Genomic DNA, 27544 nt, shown 5'->3' on the forward strand with positions numbered 1-27544 from the left:
GTGCACATTTTACTTTCACTTTTGAATTACGCAACTGTTTAAATGCAGCGCTTGCGTAAGCTGCGTTAAATCGCCCATGAATTTGCGTGCAGCTGGTTTACTTAAGTGCTTGAGTCAATGTGCGCAGGTAATTCTCAAAGAACCCACCAGTCCCAAGCAGAGCAACCGGCTACTTCTCCATGAAAGCGCTGCTTGAATGATGGGTTTAATATTTTACTTGATGAAAAACACAACAACAAAACGATCTTGCTTATATTAAACATCATATATGTATATTATAACAAAAACGAGTAAGCACGCAGCTTCTGTCAACATCTGGTCAGTCAGCTCGCCTCGCAAACTCTGACAGAAATAAATGAAATCTGACACCTGCTGCTCTGTGACGTGATGCGCGTTCAGCTTCGCTGAATTCAGGCAGGAGACACATTCAGATGTAAGTGTTTGCTCTCTCTAACGAAACTAAATGATTTAATTACATTAAAATATCAAAACGACGGTGAAAGACGGTGTCGCGGTTGGCAAGTGATCTAACCGGTGAGAGGCTGAAGCACCGGTTATCACCGTTTCACCGACTATCGCGGCAAGCCTAGTCTGAAAAATGATGGACATATGCATCTTGGACGGCTTGGAGGTGAGCAATTCATGGGTTTAATATCATTTTTGGCCCAACTATCTCTTTAATTGTATAAAATTGTCAAGCCTATCTCATCGGTAAAGCCGGTTCTGTGATTAGTAGTAAATTGCCATCATCTGAAAACAGGTGAAGCACCATTTACTTCACGCAGCCGTAGTTCACTGACACGCTAGCCCATATATCATTCATTATCGCATAAATTTACATTAAAGTTTTATTGAAAATGAATGCATGATTTGTCATTTTCAGAGTTCAAGACTTCTCTGTGTTATTTCCTGACCATGCCGAAAAGCTATTTGAAACTTGGGCACTGCATTTTACAGACAGAATCCTGCAACTTCCCAGCCAAGAACCAGGAGCATCAACAAATCACCTCCAGGTACATTTGGGAATACAATAGTTGTTTGCTGAGTATTATGACAGTAAAGTTACTAATTTAACCTAAACATTTTTCTCTACAGAACCCCATGATGATATTCCAACTCCTGTCTACAAAAGTGGGAAGAAAATCTTAAGTCTATGTAAGTAATGGAAGTATTGCACACTTTGCTTTGCAAGCAACCTAAAACATTTAATATTTTGTTTGTGAACTAGCAAGAAGACATGTTTACAAGTAGGAATAGAGTTAAAACTCGGACAAGAAAAATTGTCTTTTACTCGCAACTATAAAACATTAACTTTAGGGACAAACGTTAAAGGAATAGTCTACTCATTTTCGATGTTGAAATATGTTATTACCTTAACTAAGAATTGTTGATACATCCCTGATACACTTCGATAGCATTTAGCTTAGCCCCATTCATTCAATGGTGCCAATCAGAGATAAAGTTAGAAGTGACCAAACACATCAACACCTGAAAAGTCCGCTCCCCTTCTCCCTCTCATAATGGGAGAGGGAGGGTGTTACTGCGCCGAGTCGAAGTACTCCCAAAAGTGCTATTACGGCATAAAATATAGTTCCTCTTTTAAATCCGCTTAGAAAAGCGCTATGTTTTATTTTGTACCACCAAACTTGCTCGTATAACTGCTCGTCTTAAATAGGAAAAACATTGATGTGTTTGGTCACTTCTAACTTTATCTCTAAATGGTACCATTGAATGAATGGGGCTAAGCTAAATGCTATCGAAGTGTCGCAGCGCGCTCCAGCGCTTACGTGCACGCACTAAGATGATAGAGGGATGTATCAACTCTTCTTAGTTAAGGTAATAACATAGTTTAATATTGAAAATGAGTAGACTATTCCTTTAATGTCCAGCCATGTATTCATTACATAATATATGCTAATAAAGTGTTGGCTATATTAAGTAATAAGGGCAAGTATGCAGGTTGTTGCAAAATCTAAAAAATTGGGCTTACTGCCAGGTAAAGTGACGTGGTAGAATCTGAAATTACTGTGAATCTGGGTTATTGGCATGAACAAAGAGTATATTGTAAGGTTATTGAAATAAAAAAGAAATTTATAAATTTCATTACAATTAAACTAGATACTACATTTGTGTGTATGAAATATGAATTGTTTGGTTTTGTATAATAATGCTGCATCATGCATTTAGAGTCTTTGCCTGCATTCTAACAAGTGTTTGTCTGTTTTCAACAGGTCGGGACCAACATGGTTGCATTCTTCTGAGAGGCTGAGGTGACAAAACCATTCCCTTTTGTCCTTGGCTTGGAAGATGACGATCTCTGCCATAAAGCCTTCGTTGTTTTTTACTGACAGTCACTCCAGCAATACACCCTCCTTGGTGATGTTGATATGTTTTAAACTTTTTTTATGTTTTGGACATTCATTTTACTAAGCAGTGCACATCAGTGTGGGTGTTTTTGAAGACTGTTGTTTACAAACTCCCAAGAACGGAATCCCTTTCTATAAGAAGTCTGTGTAGTTATTTGTCATGCTAAGGTGATAACTCATGTTGATCATATATTGACTGTTTGTGCAACTTAGTGTTGATCTTATGTGTTACATTAACCATTTCTTATTACACGGTTCTCTAAAATGCTAGTTTCTGATTGGCCAGTCGTGACATTCTACTACTGCTCAAAACTAAAAACTCCAATGCTGCAAATCATTTTGACAGGTACAGTTTTATATTACACAAAAATTAAATATCAATGTCTATCAATTACATATCCGACATTAAATTTACAAATGATTAAACCAATGTGTTCGTGACATTTGTCCTGAAGAAACTGTTGGGGCTTTTTTCTGTGATGACATGCTGCCAATACATTATCCCTTACTTGTACAACTTTTTACTTGATCTAATTGTAATGTTAACTGGGTATCTGTCATTTTTAGATTGTGAGATATAATACTAATACATTTTTTTATCAGAAAGTTGATTGTTTGTGTAGGGCTATGTACTCTTTTATTGTTCATGTGCAATAAATATGCTTTTTCAATTAAATCTATGCTTTGTTATTTATAGACACCATAATGAAAGGTATGAATGCAATTTAAACCACTAAATTTCAGCTTTAAACACATTAACCAAACGTTGGGTTGTTTCAACCCAACAAAAAGTTATTTCTACCCAACAGATGGGTTAAAAAATCAGCCCAACTGGTTGGGTTGATTGTGCAACCCAACTTGTTGGGTTAAAATAACCCAGCGTTGGGTTGGTCCATATTTGACCCAACGTTGGGTTGCAAAACGGCCCAAATTGGGTTAATTTTAACCCAACGTTTTTTGGAGTGTGTCTTTGATAGTTTCTGTAAGACAAATGCCAGCCCCAGGGCCTGAAGTTAACTTTATTGTATGAATTAAATAAAATATTTTTTTAGATCTATAAAATTGATTTAGTCTTTGTCTTAGGTTGTTTGATTAACATTAATGATACAGACTTAAATATGATAATTGAGGTTACTGTCTCTTTAAGAACTCTCTATACAAAGACATAAATGTTTTTATTAGAAAAAGAATACAGTGGAGATAATTTTGTTTATATGTGCCCTGTCAAGAACAGAAAGATTTTATGTTCGCTTGCTTTTTGGAACGCGTCTCCGTGCACTATCGAGGTGCACACACAGGCGGAGGGGGAATTCCAAACTGCGCACATAAAGCAGTCAGTTACAATATTTATTTTTTATTTTTTTCCGGTCCGAGTTGCAGGCGGGTTAGTTGAAAACATTGGTCGGGTGCGGGTTGTTTATACACTGATCCGCACTGGCTACCCGCAAATGTGGCCGGTTGATTGACAGTGTTACCCGCCAATTGCATAATTCACCCACCTTTGCTCGTGGTCAGGTGATAATTTCAGGCCCTGGCCAGCCGTCTCCACTGTTTTCTTATACCAATCCAGACCACTTGGCTATTGCTGTTTATATCAATCTGAAGATATCAATATGTAAAAAATTTAGGGAGCACCAAGGAGTAAAGAAAAGAAGTCATCATCTTTGAGCATTTGATCTGGTTTTCAGGTGCCTCAAAATACCCAAATTGTGCATGCAAAAATGTAGCAAAAACTTAAAAAAAGCAAAACATGCAAACTTAAAAAAATTTGAGAACAAAATCATAATGCAAATCATTTTTTAAAGAAGGACTAATGTCACGTTGCATTTTTTTACCAAGACCAGTGTCACGTAGCCGTTTTTATTTAAACCTAAACAAGCCGTAACATTGATATACTAGTAATATTCATATCACGACCTCAGTTTCAGCAGAATATTGGTTTATATCTGGCGTCAAACAGCTCATTTTATACCCGAGTCCTAATTTGTTGATAAAATGTGGAAAAATGAAATTTCCAGTGTTTTATTTTAATCTTTTAAAGACACCTGACAGAATTCTAGTTTTAGGGAAATGGCATATAATCTTAACATTTAATTTGTTCATCTTCAAATCAATTTAAATACTTACCGCTCTGTGACAGTCACCTATAGACAATCTTAATCTTTTCAGTTGTTCTTGTCCTACATTTATTGCTTTTGAAAATAACAGGTGAGCATTTTTATAGTCTTCCTTTCAGACCAAATGGACAGTTAAGCTTTTAACACCATAGGTTCCTCAAAACTCACCCTCCTGTTTTCAACGAAAGGTCAAAAACATTTGGCACAATTGTCATCAGCTTGATTACAGATGTTAATGAATTTGCCAATAGGAGAACAATTATTATCTAATCTAATGTTTTGTCCGTAGCTTTTTTTCTGAGTGATCATTTCCATAGATTTTTTTTTAAAGTTAGCATTCATTTGCATACATTCCTAACAAATGTAAAGTTGGTGTTAACATATAAAGTGTGTTTTAGGAGAGAGTTGACTGACTCACCCTTCACAGAAGAGATGAAGATTGTCGTGTTTGCTCTTCTCCTCTCAGCTCATTGTGAGTTGACAACAGCTCTGAAAAGACAACACTTTTATTTTATTAATGCCACGACATGGACACAAGCTCAAAGTCATTGCAGAGACAACTATGTAGACCTGTCCAGTGTTGACAGCCAGGACGAAATTACAGCATTAAACACTGCAAGTGGACTAAGTGGTTCATACACAATGAGTTGGGTTGGTCTGCGACGGATCTCAAACATTTGGCAGTGGAGTGATGGAGGCAATAGTAGTTTTATCACCTGGGATACAGGACAACCAAACGATCAAAACCAAGACATCTGCGCTCGAGTTCAAAACGGCTATTTGTATGACTTGTCATGTAGTTATTCATACCCTTACTTCTGCTACAAGTGGGACACTGAACTGATTGTGGTTAAAGAGAATAAGAGCTGGGAGGACGCGTTACAATACTGCAGGACTCATCACACTGATCTGGCCAGTCTGCCAACAGATTTACATCTCGTCCAAGCCAAACAAGCCACTGCTGAGACATCAAGTGTGTGGACAGGTCTACGGTTCCTGGCAGGCTCATGGTTCTGGTTAAGTTATCAGGATCTGGGATATCTTAGTGCCCAGCTGCCAGCCTGCCCTGCCAATTACACTTACTGTGGATCTCTAAACCTAAAAACTAAGCGCTGGGAGAACAGAAACTGTTTGGAGAAACTTAACTTTGTGTGCTATTAGAGAGGAAGGTAGGAAAAGGTATCAAGTATCATAGATTTATGTTTAAATGTTCCTTAGACTATAGACCATTTGCGAGTAGACGTCACAGCCGGTTTCACACCGCAAGCGTGAGCAGCACGTAAGCGGCACTTGTTTTTGTTAACAAGTTAAAGCATGCACACCGCAGACATGAGCAGCGCGTGCTCGCGTGACATGAGTGTCGCTGAAGCAGCAGTGCTGCGATCATTTCGGCGTCGGCTATATTTTTGCTGCGCTGCTCACGCTCAATTAAAGTGACAGTGCATTGTTTATGGTTTAAATAGTCGTGGATTGACGCGAAAAACTGAAATTTTACCATAAAATCAAGAATGTGACGCCACGTGTGTTTCAAACATCATGACCTTTAGCAATTTTAAAGAAAGGAATGAAATATTTAAAAGCACACTGTAGCCAGAAGACTGCGCTGTCAATCACTCTCTGCCCGGCACTAAATGATTCCTCATCTATCTTAATAATCTTCAGAGAAACAGATACATCTATAAATCTAAATCTTATGCTTAAACTGTTGAGGGGAAACACGATCGACTGCATCATGCTTTTTATTTTATCGTAAAACTTCAGAGAAACAGATTTAATAATTTACCATGTGGTGTATTTGTGTATTGTGTCTATGTCTGTCATTACACTGACCAGAACAGCACGAAAACACTGTGGATTAAACAAATCACAGTTATATAAATTACACTGACCGTCAAAAGGCGTCTTGATGAGGTTTTGCTCATAAATGCGAACTTGAGATTTTTATACTTTTGTTAAACTGCACAGTATGCGCTGCAAACGCAGCCGGTGTGAAAGCACAATGGACACGTGCGGCAAACGCTCTCCTCACTCGCTACTCATGCTTGCGGTGTGAAACCGCCGTTACGTCACTTCAAGTTGTGCGCGCAATGTGGTGGCAGAAAAACAGTGGAAAGGAATTACACACAAGTGAAATGAGCAAGACTCACTAGTAAATGTCTTGTTGTGCTGTCGAGAATAGGAATGCCAAAAAGATGGCTTTTGTTTTTATAGAATACCATCGTCGAAGATACCATTTGAAGTAGGTGTTTATGGTTGCAATAAGCCCTTAAACGGACAGACTGGAGTGATGAAATCATCTGAAAATCTTTTAATAATTAGAATAGAAAATAATTACAGAAGTGTTCCGTCGAAGTCGAAGTTTCTTTTAGCGTTTTCATCACTTTACGTTTATAATTTATTTAGAAAGATTTTAGATTTGAATGGGAAGAACAATAGATATCCATTACATACATGCACAAATATCAGTAGCCAAGTCATTTAAACTTTTAATTCATCTAAAAACTAAACATAACGTGATGAAAATGCTATAAGAAACATTACACTAAAGGTAAACATAGGGGAATCAGACTTCGAAAGAACACCGGATCCATAAAAATCACAGTTTAATGCTAAAACCCTTCACACCGCTACTGCAGAGCTTTCACTTTCTGCCACCATTTGGGCTCCGCCCACAAAAAACGTCATCTCTGTTTGCAAACACGCAAATGGTCTATAAGAGGGTAAACAAAAAATAGTTCTTTAAAGAACCCTGTACTCCATGGTTCTTGGGGGAACCAATATAAGTTCTTGTATGGCACTGAATAACCCTTTATAGCATCTTTACTTTAAACTTTGTAGATTATGTTATGCATTCATACTCTGAAAACTATAATCACTGCACAGTCAATCAGTGCATTACAAGCACTAAATATCCACACAGTCACGTGACTCACAAGGGTGGTTATCGGGCAAGAAAGTGGCTCTCCATAGCAAGGCAACATAAGCCAGTCAATTTTCTCATGAAGCCACCTTTGATTAAGTGGTCACTGTAAATACGAGTGTATAATAATGACTGCCTGCCACTAGGACAGAGGTACATACGATTATATCACAAAAATCACAAATTCCTCTTTTATGGGTCGACATTCTGTAAAAGCATAGCCCTGGATTGTCTTCTCGTCGTTTAGTGCATTTTATTGCACAATTCAGTATTTTAAGATAAACTAAACAAATCACTCACTTCTTAACATGTGGTCAATGAAAGATTAGAGGGCCGTTTCTCTAAGCGTGTGACGACATATGAAAATTGGATGTTATTCAATACTGATTTTCTTGTACAATACAGTATGTTGAGCTTTTTCTATCATAATAATTTCTAATGTTTTTGTCCTTTTTTAAGGTTCTAAGAAGACCACCTCACAAAATATGACAAATATAGAAATGATAAGTTGTGTATAGTAGATATTTATTAAAACATTGCAGTGTCTACAACTTATGTAGACGTAGTGCAAATTGAAAATGAATATGAATATTTGTTTCACGAGTTCACACTTACAAATAATTCAGAACAGAGTTATTAATATGCGTATTTGGCGTGCTGTCCGAGGAGAGGGCTCCGAGCTCGTTAATGGACTGAGCCCGGAGCGCTTCCTGGCGGGGAGAGGGTTCTGGGCTCAGCCTTAGGCCCGAACCCAGAACAATCCCCCCTGTTCTGGTTAGTAAGGTGACTTAGGCAATCCTGCGGAGAAGGGGAGGTGGAGGGATGCTGAAACTATCGAGGAATGAGGGTGAGTTGGTTTCCAGTCTATATAGGTTTCTGTTGATGCCAATCAGGTGGATACCTGATTACTGATTGTCAACAGCTGGTCGTAGTTGAGGTGATTAGGTTGATTATTTGAACGTGTTCCTCCCGAACTTTGTTAATAAAAACATCATTTCACGAGTTCACACTTACAAATAATTCAGAACAGAGTTATTAATATGCGTATTTGGCGTGCTGTCCGAGGAGAGGGCTCCGAGCTCGTTAATGGACTGAGCCCGGAGCGCTTCCTGGCGGGGAGAGGGTTCTGGGCTCAGCCTTAGGCCCGAACCCAGAACAATCCCCCAAAAGATCGCAAACTAGCATCGGACAGCAGCCGGGAACTGTGTGTGTCCCCCCAAAAATTGCTGAATGTAAAGTGGGAGGTAACGGGGCTCCTGCTGGATCGTAGAAAACATAACTGCTGTGACAGTTGGAAATTGTGAAAAGCAGGGCTCCTGCGGGAGCAGAGAAAACAGCACCGCTGCGGCGGTGGAGAAACAGGGCTCCTGCGGGAGGAGAGGAGACATCACTGCTGCGGCAGTGGGGAAATTGTAAGAGCAGGGCTCCTGCGGGAGCAGTGGAAAACTGTGGGAGCAGAGGAGACAGCACCGCTGTGGCAGTGGAGAAAGAGAGCTCCTGCGGGAGCAGAGATTGTGAAAAGCAGGGCTCCTGCGGGAGCAGGGAAAGTGACACTGCTGTGGCAGTGGAGATTGTGAGAAGGCATGGCTCCTGCGGGAGCAGAGGGAATAGTACCGCTGCGGCGGTTGGGAAAAACAGGGCTCCTGCGGGAGCAGAGATTGTGAAAAGCAGGGCTCCTGCGGGAGCAGGGAAAGTGACACTGCTGTGGCAGTGGAGATTGTGAAAAGTGGGGCTCCTGCGGGAGCAGAGGAAACATCACTGCTGCGGCAGTTGAGAAATTGTGAAAATTAGGGCTCCTGCGAGAGCAGAGGAAACATCACTGCTGTGGCAGTGGAGAATTGTGAAATGTAGGGCTCCTGCGGGAGCAGAGGAGACAGTACTGCGATGGTAGTAGAGATTAGTGGAAAGCAGGGCTCCTGCAGGAGCAAAGGAAATGGCAGCAGTGTGAAAATATGGTTCCTGCGAGGGCTGGGGAAACATCACTGCTGCGGCAGTGAAGGAAAATTGTGGAAAGCAGTTCTCCTGCGGGAGCAGAGGAAACATCACTGCTGTGGCAGTGGAGGTTAGTAAAAGCGGTGCTCCTGCGGAGCAGAGGAAACAACATTGCTGCGGCGGTGGAGAGACAGGCATCTGCAGGAGGTAGGGGAAACATCACTGCTGCGGCAGTGGAAACGGGCTCCTGCGGGAGGAGTCGAAAACTTCACTGGAATGGCAGTGGAGGTTAGTGAAAGCAGGGCTCCTGCGGGAGCAGAGGAAACAACACCGCTGCGGCGGTGGAAACAGGGCTCCTGCGGGAGCAGAGGAAAGTCACTGCTGCGGCAGTGGAGAGTAGGGCTTCTGCGGAAGCAGGGGAAACATCACTGCTATTGCAGTGGAGATTAGTAAAAGCAGGGCTCCTGCGGGAGCAGAGAAAATGGCACCGCTGCAGCAATGGAGAACAGATCTCCTGCGGGAGATGGTAAAAACACCACTACTGCGGCAGTGGATTTTAGTAAAAAGCTGGCTCCTGCGGGAGCAGAGGGAAAATCAATGCTGTGGCAGTGGAGAGAGTCTTATAGTTTGTGTTGTCCTGGAGCTGGTGGGATCCGCTGATGAGGGTTGATTGGGTTTCTCTGATGTGGGAGCAGTTTGATGTGAGAGTAGAGGAAACATCACTGCTGTAGTGGTGGAGAAATTGTGGAAGGGAGGGCTCCTGCGGGAGCAGAGGGAAACCACTTCCATGGCAGTGGGGGTTAGTAGAGTTCATGGAAAAAAGGGGGGGCTCCTGCGGGAGCAGAGAAATGACACTGCTGCGGCAGTGGATAAAGTCTAATAGGTTATACAGTCTTGGAGCTGGTGGGATCCGCTGATGAAGGTTTGTTGGGTTTCTCTGATGTGGGAGCGGTTTGATGTTAGAGCAGAGGAAAACATCACTGCTGTGGCGGTGGAGAAATTGTGGAAGGGAGGGCTCCTGCGGGAGCAGAGGGAAACCACTTCCATAGCAGTGGAGGTTAGTAGAGTGCAGGGAAAAAGGGGGGACTCCTGCGGGAGCAGAGGAAACATCACTGCTGCGGCAGTGGATAAAGTCTGATAGTTTATGTGGTCTTGGAGCTGGTGGGATGGAGTTGGTGGGATCCGCTGATGAAGGTTCATTGAGCTTCTCTGATGTTGGAGCGATTCAATCGAATGTAGGTTTTGGAGAAGAGGTCTGCTATGAGTAGGACAGATTTAAGGTGTTTTGGAACCGGAAGAGTGTAACCTGGCGATTTGAGTCAGGGTTTGATGGGTTTGATTTGGATCTAGCCTGGGAGTCGCTGGAATGTAGATATGCTAGGAGAGTCTGGTATGGTTGAATTGGTGTTTGGAAGTTGAAGATGTAAATGGAATGGCCTTTTCTCACTTGGTCTGTCTTGCTTTGTTTGATGGAATAAGAAATGGTATCGTTGTCCGGAATTGATAGATCTGAAAACTGTTGGGTGATTATTTGGATTGAAGTTGCAAGTGATGGCCAGAATGAACATTGCGTAGAGTATGAGGGTAGTGTTGGTGGACTGGAAATCTCGACAAAGGGTGGAGATGCATATGGTGAGTATTTCTAAGGTTACTGGCCGTCTTGCATCAGGACGGGTAGATTCTTTGGATTCCTAACGAGCGTGGATGTCTGGGTGCTAGCTATTACTGGAGAGGGTGAGCCGAAAAAGAAGTTTGTGGACAATTTTGGATTCCCCTTAGGTATCCTTTAATGGAGCTGGCTTTGAGGTTCTTGTGGTGATTGAGGTAGGATATGAATGAGATGGTGAGTAGGGACAAAATCAGGAAAAACAGGTTGTAAGAAGAGTAGAAGATCTTGAAGCTCTTTCAAGGGGTTGGGTAGGTTTGTAGGATTCTGGGGGATACAGCTTGGAGGATGGTATCTAAAGAGGCATTTGAGGTGGGGGTTTCAAGTGAAGATGCACTGGTTCCAATTTCCTTGGCTAATTCAGAATTTCAATTTTTACTTTAATTGTGACATGCTGATACATGCTTTGGCCGATTTCAATTTTATTTCTAAGAACTATGATTGATGGCAATAGGCTACAAACAAAATTCGCTTCTTTAATAGAACATTATTTATCAATAAATAATTTATTTAAAATTGCACTTTCATCCATGTTCAATTAAATGACATGATCTTTTATTTTAAAAGATCTCAAATAAAGTGCTCGTAAGTTTAGTCAGGCTCAGTGACGTTATTTATCAGCCGCATTAAATGTCCAAATATCAGTTGGACGGCTGTGGTTAGAAGTATAGTTCTATAGTTAGTATAACATGTAGACTTGGGTAGATCATGCTTTTAAACAAATAAGAAAGCAGCATGCAGTGATTTCTATAACCGTAATCTAAATATAAACAAAGTCTGTTTCATGTCTTTTAGGTTGTAAACAGAATTGAAGCACTGTTTTTGGAAAACTGAGCATAACAACGAGCTTTAAGACCCTGGGGAATCCCTGGAATGAGTGACGTAGAAGGAAACTTGCGAATGAAAGACGAATCTTGGATTTAAACAACAGAGAACTAAATCGTGACACCAAAAGCGTTAGATGTGATGCATGTAGTTTACAGCAATAATAGGAAATTAAATCGATCTGAACAGATTAATTTGTCTTGACATCATTTACTTTATTGTTGAGCCAACATAGTTCAGCGACGGATGTGCGACAAAGTTGCTATGTTTTCGGGAAATAGTCATGACAAGCCAGCTGGCCTCTCCAACTATCCACGGTATGGTGGTTTAGCAGTGCGTTATGCCGTTGCTCGGGAAAAGCACCCCAGAGCAGGGTACGCACACGAGCCAGCGGAACAACATCAATGTGTCAACTGCAGCGCGGGGCAGGAATCAATATGGGCTCGGGTTGTGTTCCTTATGTAAAACGATCGCGTTTCCCAGTATGGAATTAAATTAATGTAGCTGTTGGATAACAGGAGCTGCTTTCACTGCCAGTGTGCATGTGGCTTTGAAGTTATTTCTCGCGCAACCGGCAACATGATGTAAGTTACGAATTAATGTGTGCTGTATGTCATACCAGTTTGATTTATAATTATAAGAAAACAAGGGGGAAAAGGTAGGGGCGTCTGGGCATATGCTGCTAGCGGAGGTAGCCTTGTGCTCGAGCCCGATAGTGGAGACACAGGCAGGGGAAAGGGTTAGAAATTAGACGGAAAGGTTTGTGAAAGCAGGGCTATAACACCACTGGCGGAAACATGCTTGAGCTGGATGGGAAACCTGTATCGCTGGGATGTGTTGCATCGTGCAGTGCATGGCAGGCTGCTTTGCGAAAAATGATTGAGGCTTGGCGGCAGAATCTTGATCACAACCTGGACAGGCTGATGGCCTGCTGGTGCTGTTTGAATAAACCGCTCTTGCGAGGATGAAAACCTTTTGGTGAGTAGAGATGTAGCTTTGTGATCTTTCCTTGTTTAGTTTGTGGCTTTGCGGCGGGTGTGGATTTGTAGATGGAAGAGTTGGTTGGAGAGAGATATGAAGATTGTGGAACTTCTTAGAGAAGATGTTGGCGTTGGTTGATGTTTGTCTTAAGTTTAAGCAATGTTCAATTCCTGCTGAAACTATCGAGGAATGAGGGTGAGTCGGTTTCCAGTCTATATAGGTTTCTGTTGATGCCAATCAGGTGGATACCTGATTACTGATTGTCAACAGCTGGTCGTAGTTGAGGTGATTAGGTTGATTATTTGAACGTGTTCCTCCCGAACTTTGTTAATAAAAACATCATTTATAAACATGAAAATGCTGTTACTCTTTTCTTTCGTGGTAACACTTTACAATAAAGTAAATTTTGTTAACATTATTTTATGCATTTGCTAACATGAACTGAACTAACAGTGATCAATATATTCAATTGACATTTATTATTTGTTAATGTTACACTGTAAAAGAGTTCCGTAGAAATTTGCAGCTGGGTTGCCGGTAACTTACCGTAGATTTAAATTTATGTTATTTACTGGCAACATTTTGTTCAAAGTTAAATGAACATTAAACATACAACATACAAACATACAAGTCTTTGTCGTTATAGAATAAAACTGGAAAAACAGCATTGAGCAGGACATTCTGGGAAGCAAAATCTAAAGCAAAAAACAGAAAAAAGGTTGATGATGATTTCTGGGTCCCAGAATGATTTGCATGAGGCTGTTATTGTATAGTTTTATTCTGTAAAGTTAAAGACTTGTTAATATTTTAAATTTATTTAACTTTGAAAAAACTTTTGCCAGTAAATAACATAAATTTAAATCTACGGTAATTTACCGGCAACCCAGCTGCAATAACATTGAATTTCTACTGATTTTTTTACAGTGATGCCAATTGTTTATGTTAGTTCATGCTAATGTTAACAGTTACAGCTTTTGATTTAATAAACGTTTTAAATGTCGAAAATAATACGAACTAACAATAAACAATACTACTATAGCACTGTTAGACTTTTAATTGTATATATGCGGTAATAACGTGTTGCAAGTGAGTTAATGTAACTGCCCCACTTGATAAAAGTTACTCGCTATACTACTCAAGTAGCCTCTTCTGTCACTCGCAAAATCTTGGCGTCACTAGTGTTTTGAAGTCTTGAGTCAAATTCAAATCTGACGGTCAAGCATTTATCCATAATCCCTTTCTTGTTTCTATCTACAATTCTCAATAAATTATTATTTACACTGCTGAAAAACAATTCACATTTTGAAATTTGCTTCACTGCTAAAAGCATAACAAATAAAATCTATTTCATTGCGTAGATATATTAAATTTTTCCATTTTATATGCTTTTATAACACTGTTTTATTCAACTACAGTAGTACTACTGCTGTTGTTTTACAGCAGTCTACCGCAAATTCAAAACATACAGTAAATCTCTGTAAATTAAACTTGAATACCCATAATGAAATGCATATTACAGTAATGAACTGGAAAAGAAATTATGGTATTTTACTGGGCATTTTGTGGTAAGTAACTGTAGAAATTACAGTTAAGTCTAACAGTGAGCATTTATTAAACACAGTTCATGTTAGCTAATGAATTAAATAATGCTAGCAAATACAAGCTTATTGTAAAGTGTTACCACGTTTGTTCATTGTGCTTTAATTAACCCAAACTTAGTTTGATTTTTGTAATCCTGTATACGATACAAGTACTGATGATGCATAATATGTATTTAAGTTATTGAATGCTGAAACTGAGAAATAATTAATTATATAATCTGGTAAAATTACAAAAAAATGAAATGTAAAAAACACTGCTGCATCGTGTCACTTATATGAAGAAAAAAATCCTTGTTCTTTGACTTCCAGATAAAATAAACATTGGTTTAGCTTGAGAAAATGTGTCCTTTATTCACATATTGAATAGGCGGCTGCCTACATGTAAAAAAACACACAAAATCCTTAAAAAATTGGAAGGGTTTCTCAGCTGTTGTTGGAAGTAATGGGTGTCCTTAATGACATACTACAAATGTACCAAGGTTTGACCACTAGAAAAGTGTCCAAGATGGGCATGAAGCCCTTAAAATATTCCAACTCATTCATTATTTGAAATAGCCAAATAATCTTTGTGTCTAACCCCATGACTTCTGAGTCTATGAATCCATTGGACTTGTCTAAATTGCACTGACATGATTACATACTTATGGATTACATGATTTTGTGAGATCACTGGTTTTATCTTTGTTTGGGGTGAACCAGAGATGTCTATGTCATGTAGCTTTTATTCAGTACGTGTTTTTGGACACATACCCTTTTTGTGATATAAACGCTGACTTGATTTAATGTAATGTAATGGTCACACTCAGTTCAATTTGAATAATGTATTAAATATATAATGCATCCTCTATAGAGGTGTTTGAGTATAAAAGTGGCATTATACTAAACCCAACAAAACTAAATTGGCAATTTTCAGCAATTAAGATGATGGTGGAAGAGAATACCGACATTTGATTTTGCTTGCGTCATTTAAATGTTGTAGCACAGTGTATACCATTTTGCTCAAGCTAAATTTCTTCTTGACTACTTAAACCGCACACACCCAACCCAGATTTGGGGATAGAAACTGGTGGACAACTGGTTCCTGACAGTTATGACCAGTTTGACGATTTTCTGTTGCAAAGTACCCCATTGGTCAGGACGGGTCAGCTCACTTTTGGGGGCTTTTCACTGGGTACAGTACGTAGTACCCAATACTTTTTAGTACCACCTCATTTGGGGTTCCCTAATGCTTAAATGTGAGGTGAAAACACTGTAGATCACTGATTGAGAATCGTCACTTCCAGTGACATCGCTAAATGATTAGCTTTACCTTTGTGTGTGCGCTCAAGCAAAACTATTGTCATCTGTACTTTATTGTAAGTTTTCAAACTCCCTTTTAGCGGTGAAAAACATCCACAGGCTGAGAATCAGGAACACCATAACAGTTTTTTTAGACTTGCAGGGCATGTATGCACAGCATTTTTGCCACTTAAATGAGGATTAGTGTTTGTACAGTCATGTAAGGTATAGTGACAAACATTTGTGGTGGTCAATTTTTATTTTGTGGCGGACTGACAAATAAATGAATGTATCGGAAACATTAATTTCCAACAATGCTCCCTCTATTTCCAAATTTGCCCCCTCCCATTTGTAAGATGTCACAGCAGTAGGCAGCGCAAATATAATGACACGCCTATAGTCCCTCACACTCTTAACTCAATGGAAAAGCTAACCGAGCAAACGTAAAGAGAACTAACACGACCTGACCTGTGTGGTATGCAATGGAAAAGCTCCAGACTGCTCTCCTGTAGATGATCCACTGTAATTGCACAACTGCCTGCCGAACACAACGGTGCAGTTGAAGGGCATATGGACTACCATGCATGCCTGCTTGTGAACCATGTCAAGATGGGAATTGTGGAAATCATTATAATCACCCTCTATAGACCCCTTCACGGTTCACATCACAGGCTGGTCCCACTGCGCATGTCGGGGTCAGAAAAGTCATTACAGCAGATTCAGTTGCGTATTATTCGGTATCGTCAAAAATGCCTACTTATGTCGTGGGCTGTGAAAATCGCACCAGGTCTTCCGTTAAGTTTTCGCGAGTCATGCAGAATCTCAAAAACAAAAAAATACAACATCTGCGTCTGCAAGCAATTAACGTGCAGACTGGGACAATGCAAAGATCAAAGAGGCTTGTGTTTGTAGTGCTCACTTCATTTGAGGTAAGTCATCATTTTTCAGCACTGTTAGATTAAATTATAAAGCCTAAATGGTATGAACAGTTCGACCCCGTGCTGCGCGCGCACCCGATAGTCATTCAATGTTTACAAACCTTGAAGGGGTCTATATGGGAGTGACGACTAATTGTAAATCTTGTGAAGTTCACAGTGCAAAAAAGTATACAAAATAAACCAGAATAAGAGGAAACAACTTAAGAAAATATAAAATATATGTAAAAATAAGAAAAGTATTTGAAAAAGTTAATAAAGGCAAAACAAAAACACATTATAAAATATAAAAAATAAAACACCAAAACATAAAAGGGGTTAGCGGTACTGAGCCTTCATGTGGCAGCCCTGTTTTGACTTATTTTACAGTATCACACAGTTCTAACAAATGTATTCTTTATTGGAATCAAAGATACCATCAATAGACAAAACAATATGAGAAAGGAGAAATATGCAATTACTGAAGGGAAATTGTACTTGTTTTTCACATGAATATGCTTGTAACCAATTTCTTTAATATATATTTGTACTTGTAATCATTCATCTATTATGCATATATCCTCATTAGAATATTATATAGTCAAAACATGTATCCGGCACCAGTATTCCTGGTTTAGGATGAATGCAAAGAAGTATTTTAAGCTTAATGTAGGGGATGTCTTATATAATAATATATTAAAATAAAAAATCTAATTTGACAACAGAACTAAATAACATATGACATGAATGATAATAATAAACACATTCACGTTTGTCCTTTGGGAGACACTTTTATTTAAAGTAACTTAAGATATTTTATCTTCAAAAATCTGAAAAAAAACAACAAACTGTTGGGCTGTTGACTTTAAAACAATGCTTTAAGCTACATGAACACTTTACCTAATTATTATTTAGCTAAAATAGCTAAATCTTAATAAAACCAGCCAAGACATGACATCTTTCTTTTCCATTTAAGGACATAATACACTAATATGTTGGTGTTTGAGGACCCCTTGTGGACATCAGATTTAATTGCATGTTAAACTGCCTTTTTATATCTGATGTTAATCTCTGATATCTTTTACATTATCATCGCTGATAGAGAATAAACCAAACTCTTTGTGAATCAATGTCCATTTTAATCTGAAACATTCCCAAATGAAAAAAATACTGTTATATATTTGTATTTACTATAGTAAAACTGTGGTAAAATGTGTAGATACAGTACGATTGTGTTTTTTAACTTTACCATAGTGAATGTTAGAGTATAATTCAGTGTTTACTACAGATGATCAATTCACTTTAGTTAATACAGAACACTGCATTAAACATTAACAAATTGTCATACACTACAATATATTATAATTTACTAGAATTTACTATATTTAATACTAACGTAAACCAGGGTATTTTTAATGTGCGCTAGTGAATGCACTTTTAAAAAACACTTTTGCAACTGTATGAAATTTTATAAAAAGTCATAATTTCTCTGCTGCTTATCAGTCAGGAAGAGGGAATTTGTCATCATCATGTTTAGATAGTGCTTACTGTACCTATACAGAAAATGAAATCACATATGACCACATGCAATGTCAAGCACATTTAAATGGCTTACTCATATGAGACTTGTTTGAGATTAACTAAATCTGAGCATAATTGTTCACCAGTGATCGCTGCGAGAAATTGTGACAGAGGCTTTTTTGGTTTGAAAAGAAAGGCTTACAGTAAAAATACTTTTAAATAAATGTGTAATAAGCTATATTTCTATGATTGAGAGACACAGGTTAAGAAGCAAGAGCTAGATCCTCTTCAGATGTCATCACTCTTTTAAATTTCAGTTAGCTCTTTTTCTTTATTTTGTCTGTAAAATATGCATTTTCTATAATTTTCATTTTTTTCAAGCCTTTTTAACCTTAAACCATGTTTATAGCCTAATAAACATGTCATTATACACCAGTCCCCGTAAACACACACAATATATACAGTATTGTATGCATCATACACAGGCATAAATCAAACTAGCTTGTGTTAAATAAAAGCACAATAATCAAAAAATAATGTTTTTATATTTATTAACAATATACAGAAAATCATACATGCACTACTACTGTGTAAATAGTTGACACTTATTAATGTTTTGCTAATTTGGCCTAAAGTAAAAAATGCATCATGAACTTAATTATACAAATTATTTCAACATTCATTTTTAAACGTTTGACTTGTGATAAGAAAACAACATAAAAACACAGCATGAAAAGAAAAACCTAATTTGTTAACTGCCTGCTCAACCAAATGGTTGGGCACATTTTGAGTCCCTATATTTTATTGAGAGGAGTACCTAACTTAACTCAAGCTGAGTGAGCCATCTCTACTATTTGGTTGAGCTATGTTATGCCAAAAAAATCCACTAGATGTCAGTGTGTCAGCACAACTGTTCTTGTTGAAATGTTGCATGGAAAGCATATATTTTTTTGACATATTACACTGTAATCAAAATTGTTACTTGGTGCCATGAAAAAAACGTCTGTATTTTTTAAATAACTTTTCAAAAACGTGCTCAACCAAACGATTGATTTGTCACTTTATGGTAAATGTAGAAAAGCTAATGTAATGTTTTCAGATCATCCATTTCTGCAGTCAGAATGTACTACTTGCTGAGAAATATAAATTTCTGATCATTCACAGCTATGAATATGACACAGCTATTGTTATTTCTTATTGAATATATTGAGATAATTTCTTAAGTATGTATTTTTGCCACTTCTGGATATTTTTTGAAATAAATATAATGAATTCATATAATTAGCTGATTAATTAATTATAAATTACTTCTTAAATGATGTTATATATTTTTTGAAGGATTGTTTCTAATGTTGGCTTACTCTACACAGCATTGCTGGTTTACACAGAAATTTTCATTTATCTAAAAAAAAGAAAGAAAAAAAAATCCTGTTGCACTACCATACTTGACAGTGTGTTTCATGAACCATAAAAGCGTAAAATGACATTGTATTACTATATTTTGCCTTCTTTTATTTTAGGTTTTGAAACTTTTCATTTTTTTTTGTTACTTTTAGTTATTTTTTATTGTTAAAAAACAGAAAACATTTTAACATGTTAAAATGAATACATGAATTTTTTATTTTATAATTCAATATTTTTTATATTCGATTTAATTTACAAAACTTGATGTGGCAGGTAAAATAAAATATCATTTTTACAGTGTATTTTTAGTTTGAATAGAGTCAGTGGCTACCTAGACATAAGACATAATTCCTTCAGTTGTCAGATTTCTTTTGATATTCTTAAATCCTTTGGAAAAAAAGAGAAAAAAAACTTTTAAATGTTATTATTATAAACTAGTAGAAGATTAACATATTTGACAATAATGTATTTTAATAACATCATGCAATTATTGAACAGTCAATCACTGTATAGCAAACACTGAATATCCACACAGAGTATAAAAGCATAACATAACATAACATCAATCTATAATCTTTAATACTTACACTCCTTTCTAATAGCACAGAAAGTTAAGTTTCTCCATACAGTTTCTGTTTTCCCAGCGCTGAGTTGTCATGTTTAGAGATCCACAGTAAGTGTATTTAGCAGGACAGGCTGGCAGCCGGGCACTAACGTATCCCAGATTCTCTCCACTTAACCAGAACCATGAGCCTGCCATGAACCGTAGACCTGTCCATACACTTGATGTATCAGCAGTTGCTTGTTTGGTTTGGATCAGATGTAAATCTGTTGGCAGACTGGCCAGATCAGTGTAATGAGTCCTGCAGTATTGTAACGCGTCCTCCCAGCTCTTATTCTCTTTAACCACAATCAGTTCAGTGTCCCACTTGTAGCAGAAGTAACCGTGTAAATCCGTACATTTCTTGTCATTCAATTGGCCATTTTTAACTGTAGCACAGCGGTCTGCATGATTTGGTTCTCCATCTGCCCAGATGATAAAACTGCTGTTGCCTCCATCACTCCACTGCCAATTGTTTGAGATCTGTTGCAGACCAACCCAACTTTCTGTTTTTGTGCTATTTATCGCTGTAATTTCCTCCTGGCGATCAAGACTGGACAGGTAATCATAGTTGTCTCTGCAGTGACTTTGAGCTTTCGTCCATGTCGTGGCATTACTAAAATGAAAGTGTTTTCTTTTCAGAGCTGTTATGAGCTCACAATGAGCTGACAGCAAAAGAGCAAACACGACAATCTTCATCCCTTCTGTGAAGGGCGAGTCAGTCAGTACTTTCCTAAAACACACTTTATATTTGAAGACCAGCTTTACATTTGTTAGTCAGTAATGTATGCAAATGTATGCTAACTTAAAAAAAAAAAATGGAAAAGGAAAACAAGCTCAGTGAAAAAGTTTCATGACTAAATAAAGCCAGGCCTCATTATCATTCATTTCAGATGCTTTTACTCAGCAACTTTTAAAGGTTTGTGATGCAAAGTGTGGATATTTAAGTCATGTTCACATTTATTTTTCTCAAAGTAAAATTTTGTCAGGTGTCCATTGCCTTAAATTAAATGTTGAACTTTACTTTCCTTTATTTTCATTTAACATATTAAGACAAACATCGGTGGACCACTCAAGTACCATCAATCCATGCCAAAAAGGGGGCCAGATGAAAGTGTAAGATGTAAGCCGGATCTGTGCCACAGAAATGTTGCTATCTGGGACAACTCATGTAAATGTTGCTGCATATTTGCATGACTATATACAGATCTTTTCACCATTAACAATGAAATGGATAAAGAATACAGTAACAAGATTGATACAATAATAACATTATATAATAATGGCCATTCATTGTATTTATTTGCGCTTATATTTAATACTTTTTGCACTTGCTTTAGAATATAGTTTGTTTTGTTTATTATGTGACGACTACAGATGTTTTTGAAAGGCAAAGTGGTTTGTTCTTATATATACTGGATGATTTTCTTGTGTATTTAATTCTATAATGTGCTGTTATCAAGTATTTTCATATGCTTTTAAATTTTAAGTTTAAAGAAGAAAACCTTAAAACTAATAATAGTCTGACCTTTACTGTCAAGATTTCTGATTTGTCTTTGTGGTGCTTCTGGTAATATTTTTGCATACTTTGTTTTGCTCTCTAAAGAAGAGCAGTAGCAAAACTAATGTTTTCTCTGAGCCCTGACTACATTTGCATTTCAAGCTATGACAGCATGTTCAACACGCAACCCTTGACAGAGCTGCCAAATATTATACCTTACCAAGAAACATTCATCACAGCTGCAGCTTGCAAAATCAGCCTACCAAAATGTAGACTGTCTCATATAGCTAAATAAATTTGATTTGCGTTATTCACTTTTTTATAAATAAATCTCTTTAAAAAAATATAGGATGACTCATATGTCACATGTAGCACTTCTGTATGGTGAAAATAATATAATAATAATAAAATAAACAGGCCTACATGACATATGTTTAACTTAAAGTGGACATATCGTGAAAATCGGACTTGTTTAAGTGCTATAATTGGGTACCCAGTACTTCTATCAAACTAGAAAATGTGAAAAAAATCAACCCAGTAACTTCGTTTTGGTAAACTATTAAATTTGGCTCTCCTTGTGATGTCAGAAGAGGATAATCCCGGCCCTTTATATGTACTATCCAACAATGGGACTACCATTTAGTGCAGAGATCAGCTTATTTGCATTTTAAAGAGACAAACCCAAAACAGCTAATTTTTGCTCATACCTACAAAGTGGAAATTTTAACATCTTATAATAAATTATTTGTGGGGCATATTGAACTATATATATATATAGAACTTCACATATGTACTCTGGGTACAACAGAGTTTTTGTTTTCCTCTTCTTCAGCTCCTATTATAAGTGGTGTACCTCAGGGTTCAATCTTGGGCCCGCTCCTCTTTTACTTATATATGCGTCTATTAAGGAAATATTATTAGAGAGCACAATGTTTTGTTTAATTTATACGCTGATGATACTCAGTTGTATATTACATTGAAAGCTGCTGATTCCATCCAAAAGTTGTTGGACTGGCTTGATGATGTTAGGAAATGGTTAAATAATAACTTTCTCCAAATTAATATAGACAAAACTGAAATGATTGTTTTTGGTCCCCCGAGATTGAGAGATGGACTCATTAAGGAACTTGGCAAGCATTTTCCCTCAATTTTCTCTCAGGTTAGAAACCTTGATGTCATCTTGGACTCTGAATTATGTTTAACCAAGCAAATAAATTCAGTTGTTAAGAATAGTTTTTAACAATAACAGATTATTTCTAAACTTAAATCATTCTTGTCTTTTTCTTGTCAAGATTTGGAGAAGGTAATTTGTCAAGAGTGACTATCGGGGCGGAACCAAAGTGTGGAAGAATAGTTCCGCCCCGGACTGATTTACCCAAACACCGGCACTTCCGGGTCACCCCGGGCAACGAAATCAGCGGAAACCAGCATGGCGAACGCCGATTGGAGGATTCAAAGGAAAGGGAAGTATAAATAGAGCATGTGAAACACAGGATGTTGTTCATTGTTTTGATCCCTCGTGGTGGATGATGAAGCGGACATTGTGGCAAGTGGTATACTGTGGTGGCGGAGCAAACGAGTAGGAATGGAAGAGAGGATCCGCTGGAGGAAAGAGGACAGAGAAAACAAGTGTTTGGAAACAGGTTTGGAAGAACACTGTTCGTATTGAAGCAATACATTCTCCCTTGTGTGTATGCAGCTGCAGTAGGAGCCACTGTGAAGCACGATCTCTGGCAGAGGGTCCGGGAGTCGACTGACATTGTGGAAACTGCAAGAAGACGAAGAACAACAATAAAAGGAGAGAAATGCTTAACATTGGATCGTAAGTACCAGTGGTCTATTATTCATTCCGAAAACATTGGAGGAACAGAAAGTGACTATTTGCAAGGAGTGTGTTGTTGTGTAGTGGCCCTACCGTGGAGAACGAAGCCGGTGGGAGAGCCACTAGGATTACAGGATATCTGGAGCGTTGTGCGGGGACACGTGCCATCTGTCCCAATCGCCGGTGGGCGCGTATGTAAACATCTCCCTCCTCAGTGAAGAGTATTGACCCAGCGTGGAGGTATGGACCTTAATTATCACTAATCAAAGTGTGGATTGCTGTGTGTGAGCGTGCATTATTGACGTGTGTGCACCTGGAGTATTTGCAGTGCTGTGCCGTGTCTCCTGTTGCTCATACCGACCCTAGGTCAAGTCAACCGCTGGGAGGTGCGTCGTGGAGCCGCTGTGGTGTGTAGATCATTGTGGACTTACCTGTCTATTTCCCCCGCCTGCGTGTCCAGTAACGACTGAGATTGCGTGAGTACTGGATCTGAGTGCTGTAAAAGAGAACAAAGTGGAAGTTAAAGGAAGTAGAAAAGTTGTGAAGATCTAAACTAACTGTTGTGTGTGTATAAACCCTGTGTGGAGGAAGGGCCTAGCCGTCTGTCCCAGCAGTATAGGTACCGTCTTGACTTCGAGGAGGAAGTGGAGCAGCCGGGTCTGCTACAGAAAACCATCTCGCTGCCCCATCTGCCTTTTCACCACTTCTCTGGATGGCATTGGCTCCGACGGGCCAACCGCAGTTGTGTGGAAGAGAGGTAACGATCACACTCACCCGTCAAGGACTAAGGCCAGGTGACATACAATTTTTTCTCTACGTCCGTTGTAATCATCTGTCTGTGATGTGTTGAGAGTGAGGGAGCAAGAAAAAAGCTAAAGACCATACTTACCTGAAGAAAGCAGTGGATTAGAATTTAAAACCATACGTACCTGGATGTCTGTCGATGCAGTATCATACGCCCATTGAACCACAGAACCACATCAGAGCTAAGCTAAGAGCTATATCAAATTATACTGTCTTGTCGATACAGAGCAGCCGCCTATTGAATCGCAGAGCCCGAGCTAAGAGCTATATAAACTTGAACTGTCCTGTCGATGCAGACCAGCACGCCCATTGAACTACAGAGCCACGTCAGAGCCGAGCTAAGAGTTATATAACCTTGACCTGTCTTGTCAACATAGAGCAGTACGCCCCTTGAACCGAAGAGCTACACCAGAGTCCGAGCTAAGAGCTACATACAAATTGAACTGTCTTGTCCTTACAAAGCAACCTGTCCAGTGAACCGCAGAGTATATGGGAGCCAGAGGCAAAGCTGTACTTACCTAATTCGTTCTGTTGATTGCCGAGCCACCCTAGAGTGAGTAGAGATAAACTTACCTGAGAAACTGTAGCTGTAGTCTGGTGCGACGAGTGAGGTCCACGCCTGTCTGGCATGTCCGTAGGCCGAGGAGAGCCCTGTCTTCCAAGAAACACTGAAAGAGAAAGCAGAGTGGTGGTTATTCCAGCAGCCTGCCACCGTGAACTAGTGAGGCTCTCTTTAACCTGTCTCTTGTGTGTGTGTGTGACTGCAGTAGGCCCCAGGGACGACTGTGGACTTCAGTGCGTCGTGGACGGAGAGGAGTGTCTCAGGTGCCCTGTGCGAGAGAGAGAACAGAAGAGAGTTACGGACACGGGAAGGATTCTACCATACTTACCTGATCCAACGCAGTCAAGCACTGGAACAAGCCGAGGGACGGCTAGGAGACTACGGAACAGGTAGTTGTCGTATACCCCCACATCCACTAAATATTGTTTCATTCTGCCTCCAGGAGCAAAGGAGGGCACCACGGGATCAAGAAAAAAGAGTCCCCCTGGCCCCCTCTCCTTCTCTATAGTGCTTTGGTCCGGCACTTGGGTCCTCTCCCCTGAAGAGTCTGTGGAGGACAGACAAGGAGACTTTTTAACCCCCCTTTTTCCCTTCCCCCTGCTTACCACCATTTAAACTAATTTAAATAAAATTTGTTTTAATTCTACTTACTTGCTTCGTGTGATTGGTCCTTGGGGTGCTTTTGGGGACCTCCTCGAGGTGGAACGCGCCGGAGGGGCATTTCAGTAGCCCGCTCCGGCTGGTAACACATTCATGCGTTTATCATATTGCGCTTAGATTACTGAAACTCATTGTATGTTAACAAAGTTAAATGGACAAAAAATGCCCGCTGAATATTTTAGATTGTATTTTTAAACTGACAAAATATTTTGAAACTGAAAATTGAAATGTGGACAAATGAAAAAAGGAAAATGTGTTTAAAATGTTTTGAAGTGAAATATTTACAGCTTAAATATAAAGCCATGTTGAATTTCAGCCCTTAATGCAAGCCCTAAAAATATAATGCATTAAGATACAATCAATGTTAAATGGCATATTTTTCCAAGTACAATTCAACAGGCTGTTTTATTTCACGTTACGTACATTTTATTTAGCTGAAATAGCAAAATCTTAATAAAAACTGCCAAAACATGTCATTTTTCCATTTGGGGCATCATACATTAATACGGTGGTGTATGAAGACCCCTTGTGGACATCAGATTTAATCTTTAAAGAAATATCTGATGTTAATCTCTGATATCTTTTACATTTTCATCGCTGATGGAGAATAAACCAAACGCTAGTTATGTGAATCAATGTGCATTTTAATCTGAAACCGTTATATTTTTTTAGTATTTACTATAGTAAAACTGTAGTAAAATGTATAGATACTATCGTGTTTTTTACTTTACCATAGTGAATGTTAAAGTATCCTACAGTGTTTACTACAGATAATCAATTCACATTAGTTAATACAGAACACTGCAGTAAACATTAACAAATTGTAATTTACTACAATATATTACAATTTACTAGTATACTATAGTAAATACTAAAGTAAACAAGAGTTTTTTAATGTAAAAACCCTCCTCGTTTTCTATTTACACTTCTGGCCCTTGGGGCCTATATGACTAGCCTGGCTGCACCCTCCTACGCACTTCCGATCAATTTTTATTTTCCTTCAGTACTACATCTTGGATTTCGGTCTATTCTAGCGTTTTGAGAAATCAAATTTTTGTAGGACCAATCAGCGAACAGAGGGAGTGGCTGAGAATGATGATGTTGATGTTGTGTGTCGTTGTGCGTCAATGACCAGAGCGGCGTTTTGTTAATGATTATTACACCCAGCTTCAGCAACTGACTGAATACATCATTGTCCTTAGTGTCAAATATACATTTAAAGTTTACAATTGTTCCTCAAACTCTTAAATTCTATGAACAAAACCTGCATCTCTCATTGACAGACAGGGCCTGAAGTTAACTTTTTTGATCACCAGCCACTGTGGCAGGTGGATTTAGAAATCCACCTGCCACAGTGACTTTTTACCAGCCAGTGAATAGTGAATGATAACGCTGTCTTTATTGTAATTAATTGTAATTGTAATTAAATATAATAATTTTTAAGAGCTACAAAAGTGATTTTCTCTTTGTCTTAGGTTGTTTAATTAACATTAATGACACAGACTTAAGTAGGTAAATTGAGGTTACTGTCTCTTTAAGACCAGCACAGATTGGTTTTTGACTCTCTATACATACACTTAAGACATAAAGAAATGTTTTATTAGAAAAAGAATACTGTTGAAATCATTTTGTTTATATGTGCCCTGTCAAGAGCAGAAAGATTTTATGTACCCTTGCTCTCCGATGTGCCCTATTGAGTGCCCTTAAACCCGCACGCGCACACAGAGATGCAGGGGGCACAAACTGCGCACATAAACGCCCCACGTACGTTGTTTGTCATTACTCTATTCGCAAAATGTATGTTAATGTACTAACAGTATAAGACACAGTAGCGCAACTCTCTCTAAAGTTAGGAGTTCTGATCCGTCACAGCAGCACTACACATCTGTGCAACTGCAATTGTACTGTAGCCTATGTCAGCATTGCATTCTCATCCCATATCACCAACAGTTTAATACTTACTCGCACATCCAAACGTAGTCAGAGAAGTGCCTCATCTTCTTTCCAATCGCATGAACGTTGCAAAACAGCAGTCGCATCCTCTTAATGAATCACTCAATTTGCATCAT

General features: G+C 38.6%; 1 protein-coding gene and 1 long non-coding RNA gene across 2 annotated transcripts in view; one reads left to right on the forward strand and one right to left on the reverse strand.

The window, feature by feature from the left end:
* Positions 1 to 27544, reverse strand: part of LOC141351161 (uncharacterized) — a 510144-nt gene that overhangs the window by 441126 nt on the left and 41474 nt on the right. The window lies entirely within an intron of this gene.
* LOC129418717 (uncharacterized) lies at positions 198 to 3042 on the forward strand. The gene is made up of 3 exons (XR_012359410.1): positions 198 to 1013; positions 1096 to 1155; positions 2232 to 3042. It is a non-coding gene; the product is annotated as an uncharacterized lncRNA (long non-coding RNA).

The sequence above is a fragment of the Misgurnus anguillicaudatus genome, chromosome 19 (genome assembly GCF_027580225.2).
Source record: "Misgurnus anguillicaudatus chromosome 19, ASM2758022v2, whole genome shotgun sequence".
Lineage (NCBI taxonomy): Eukaryota > Metazoa > Chordata > Actinopteri > Cypriniformes > Cobitidae > Misgurnus > Misgurnus anguillicaudatus.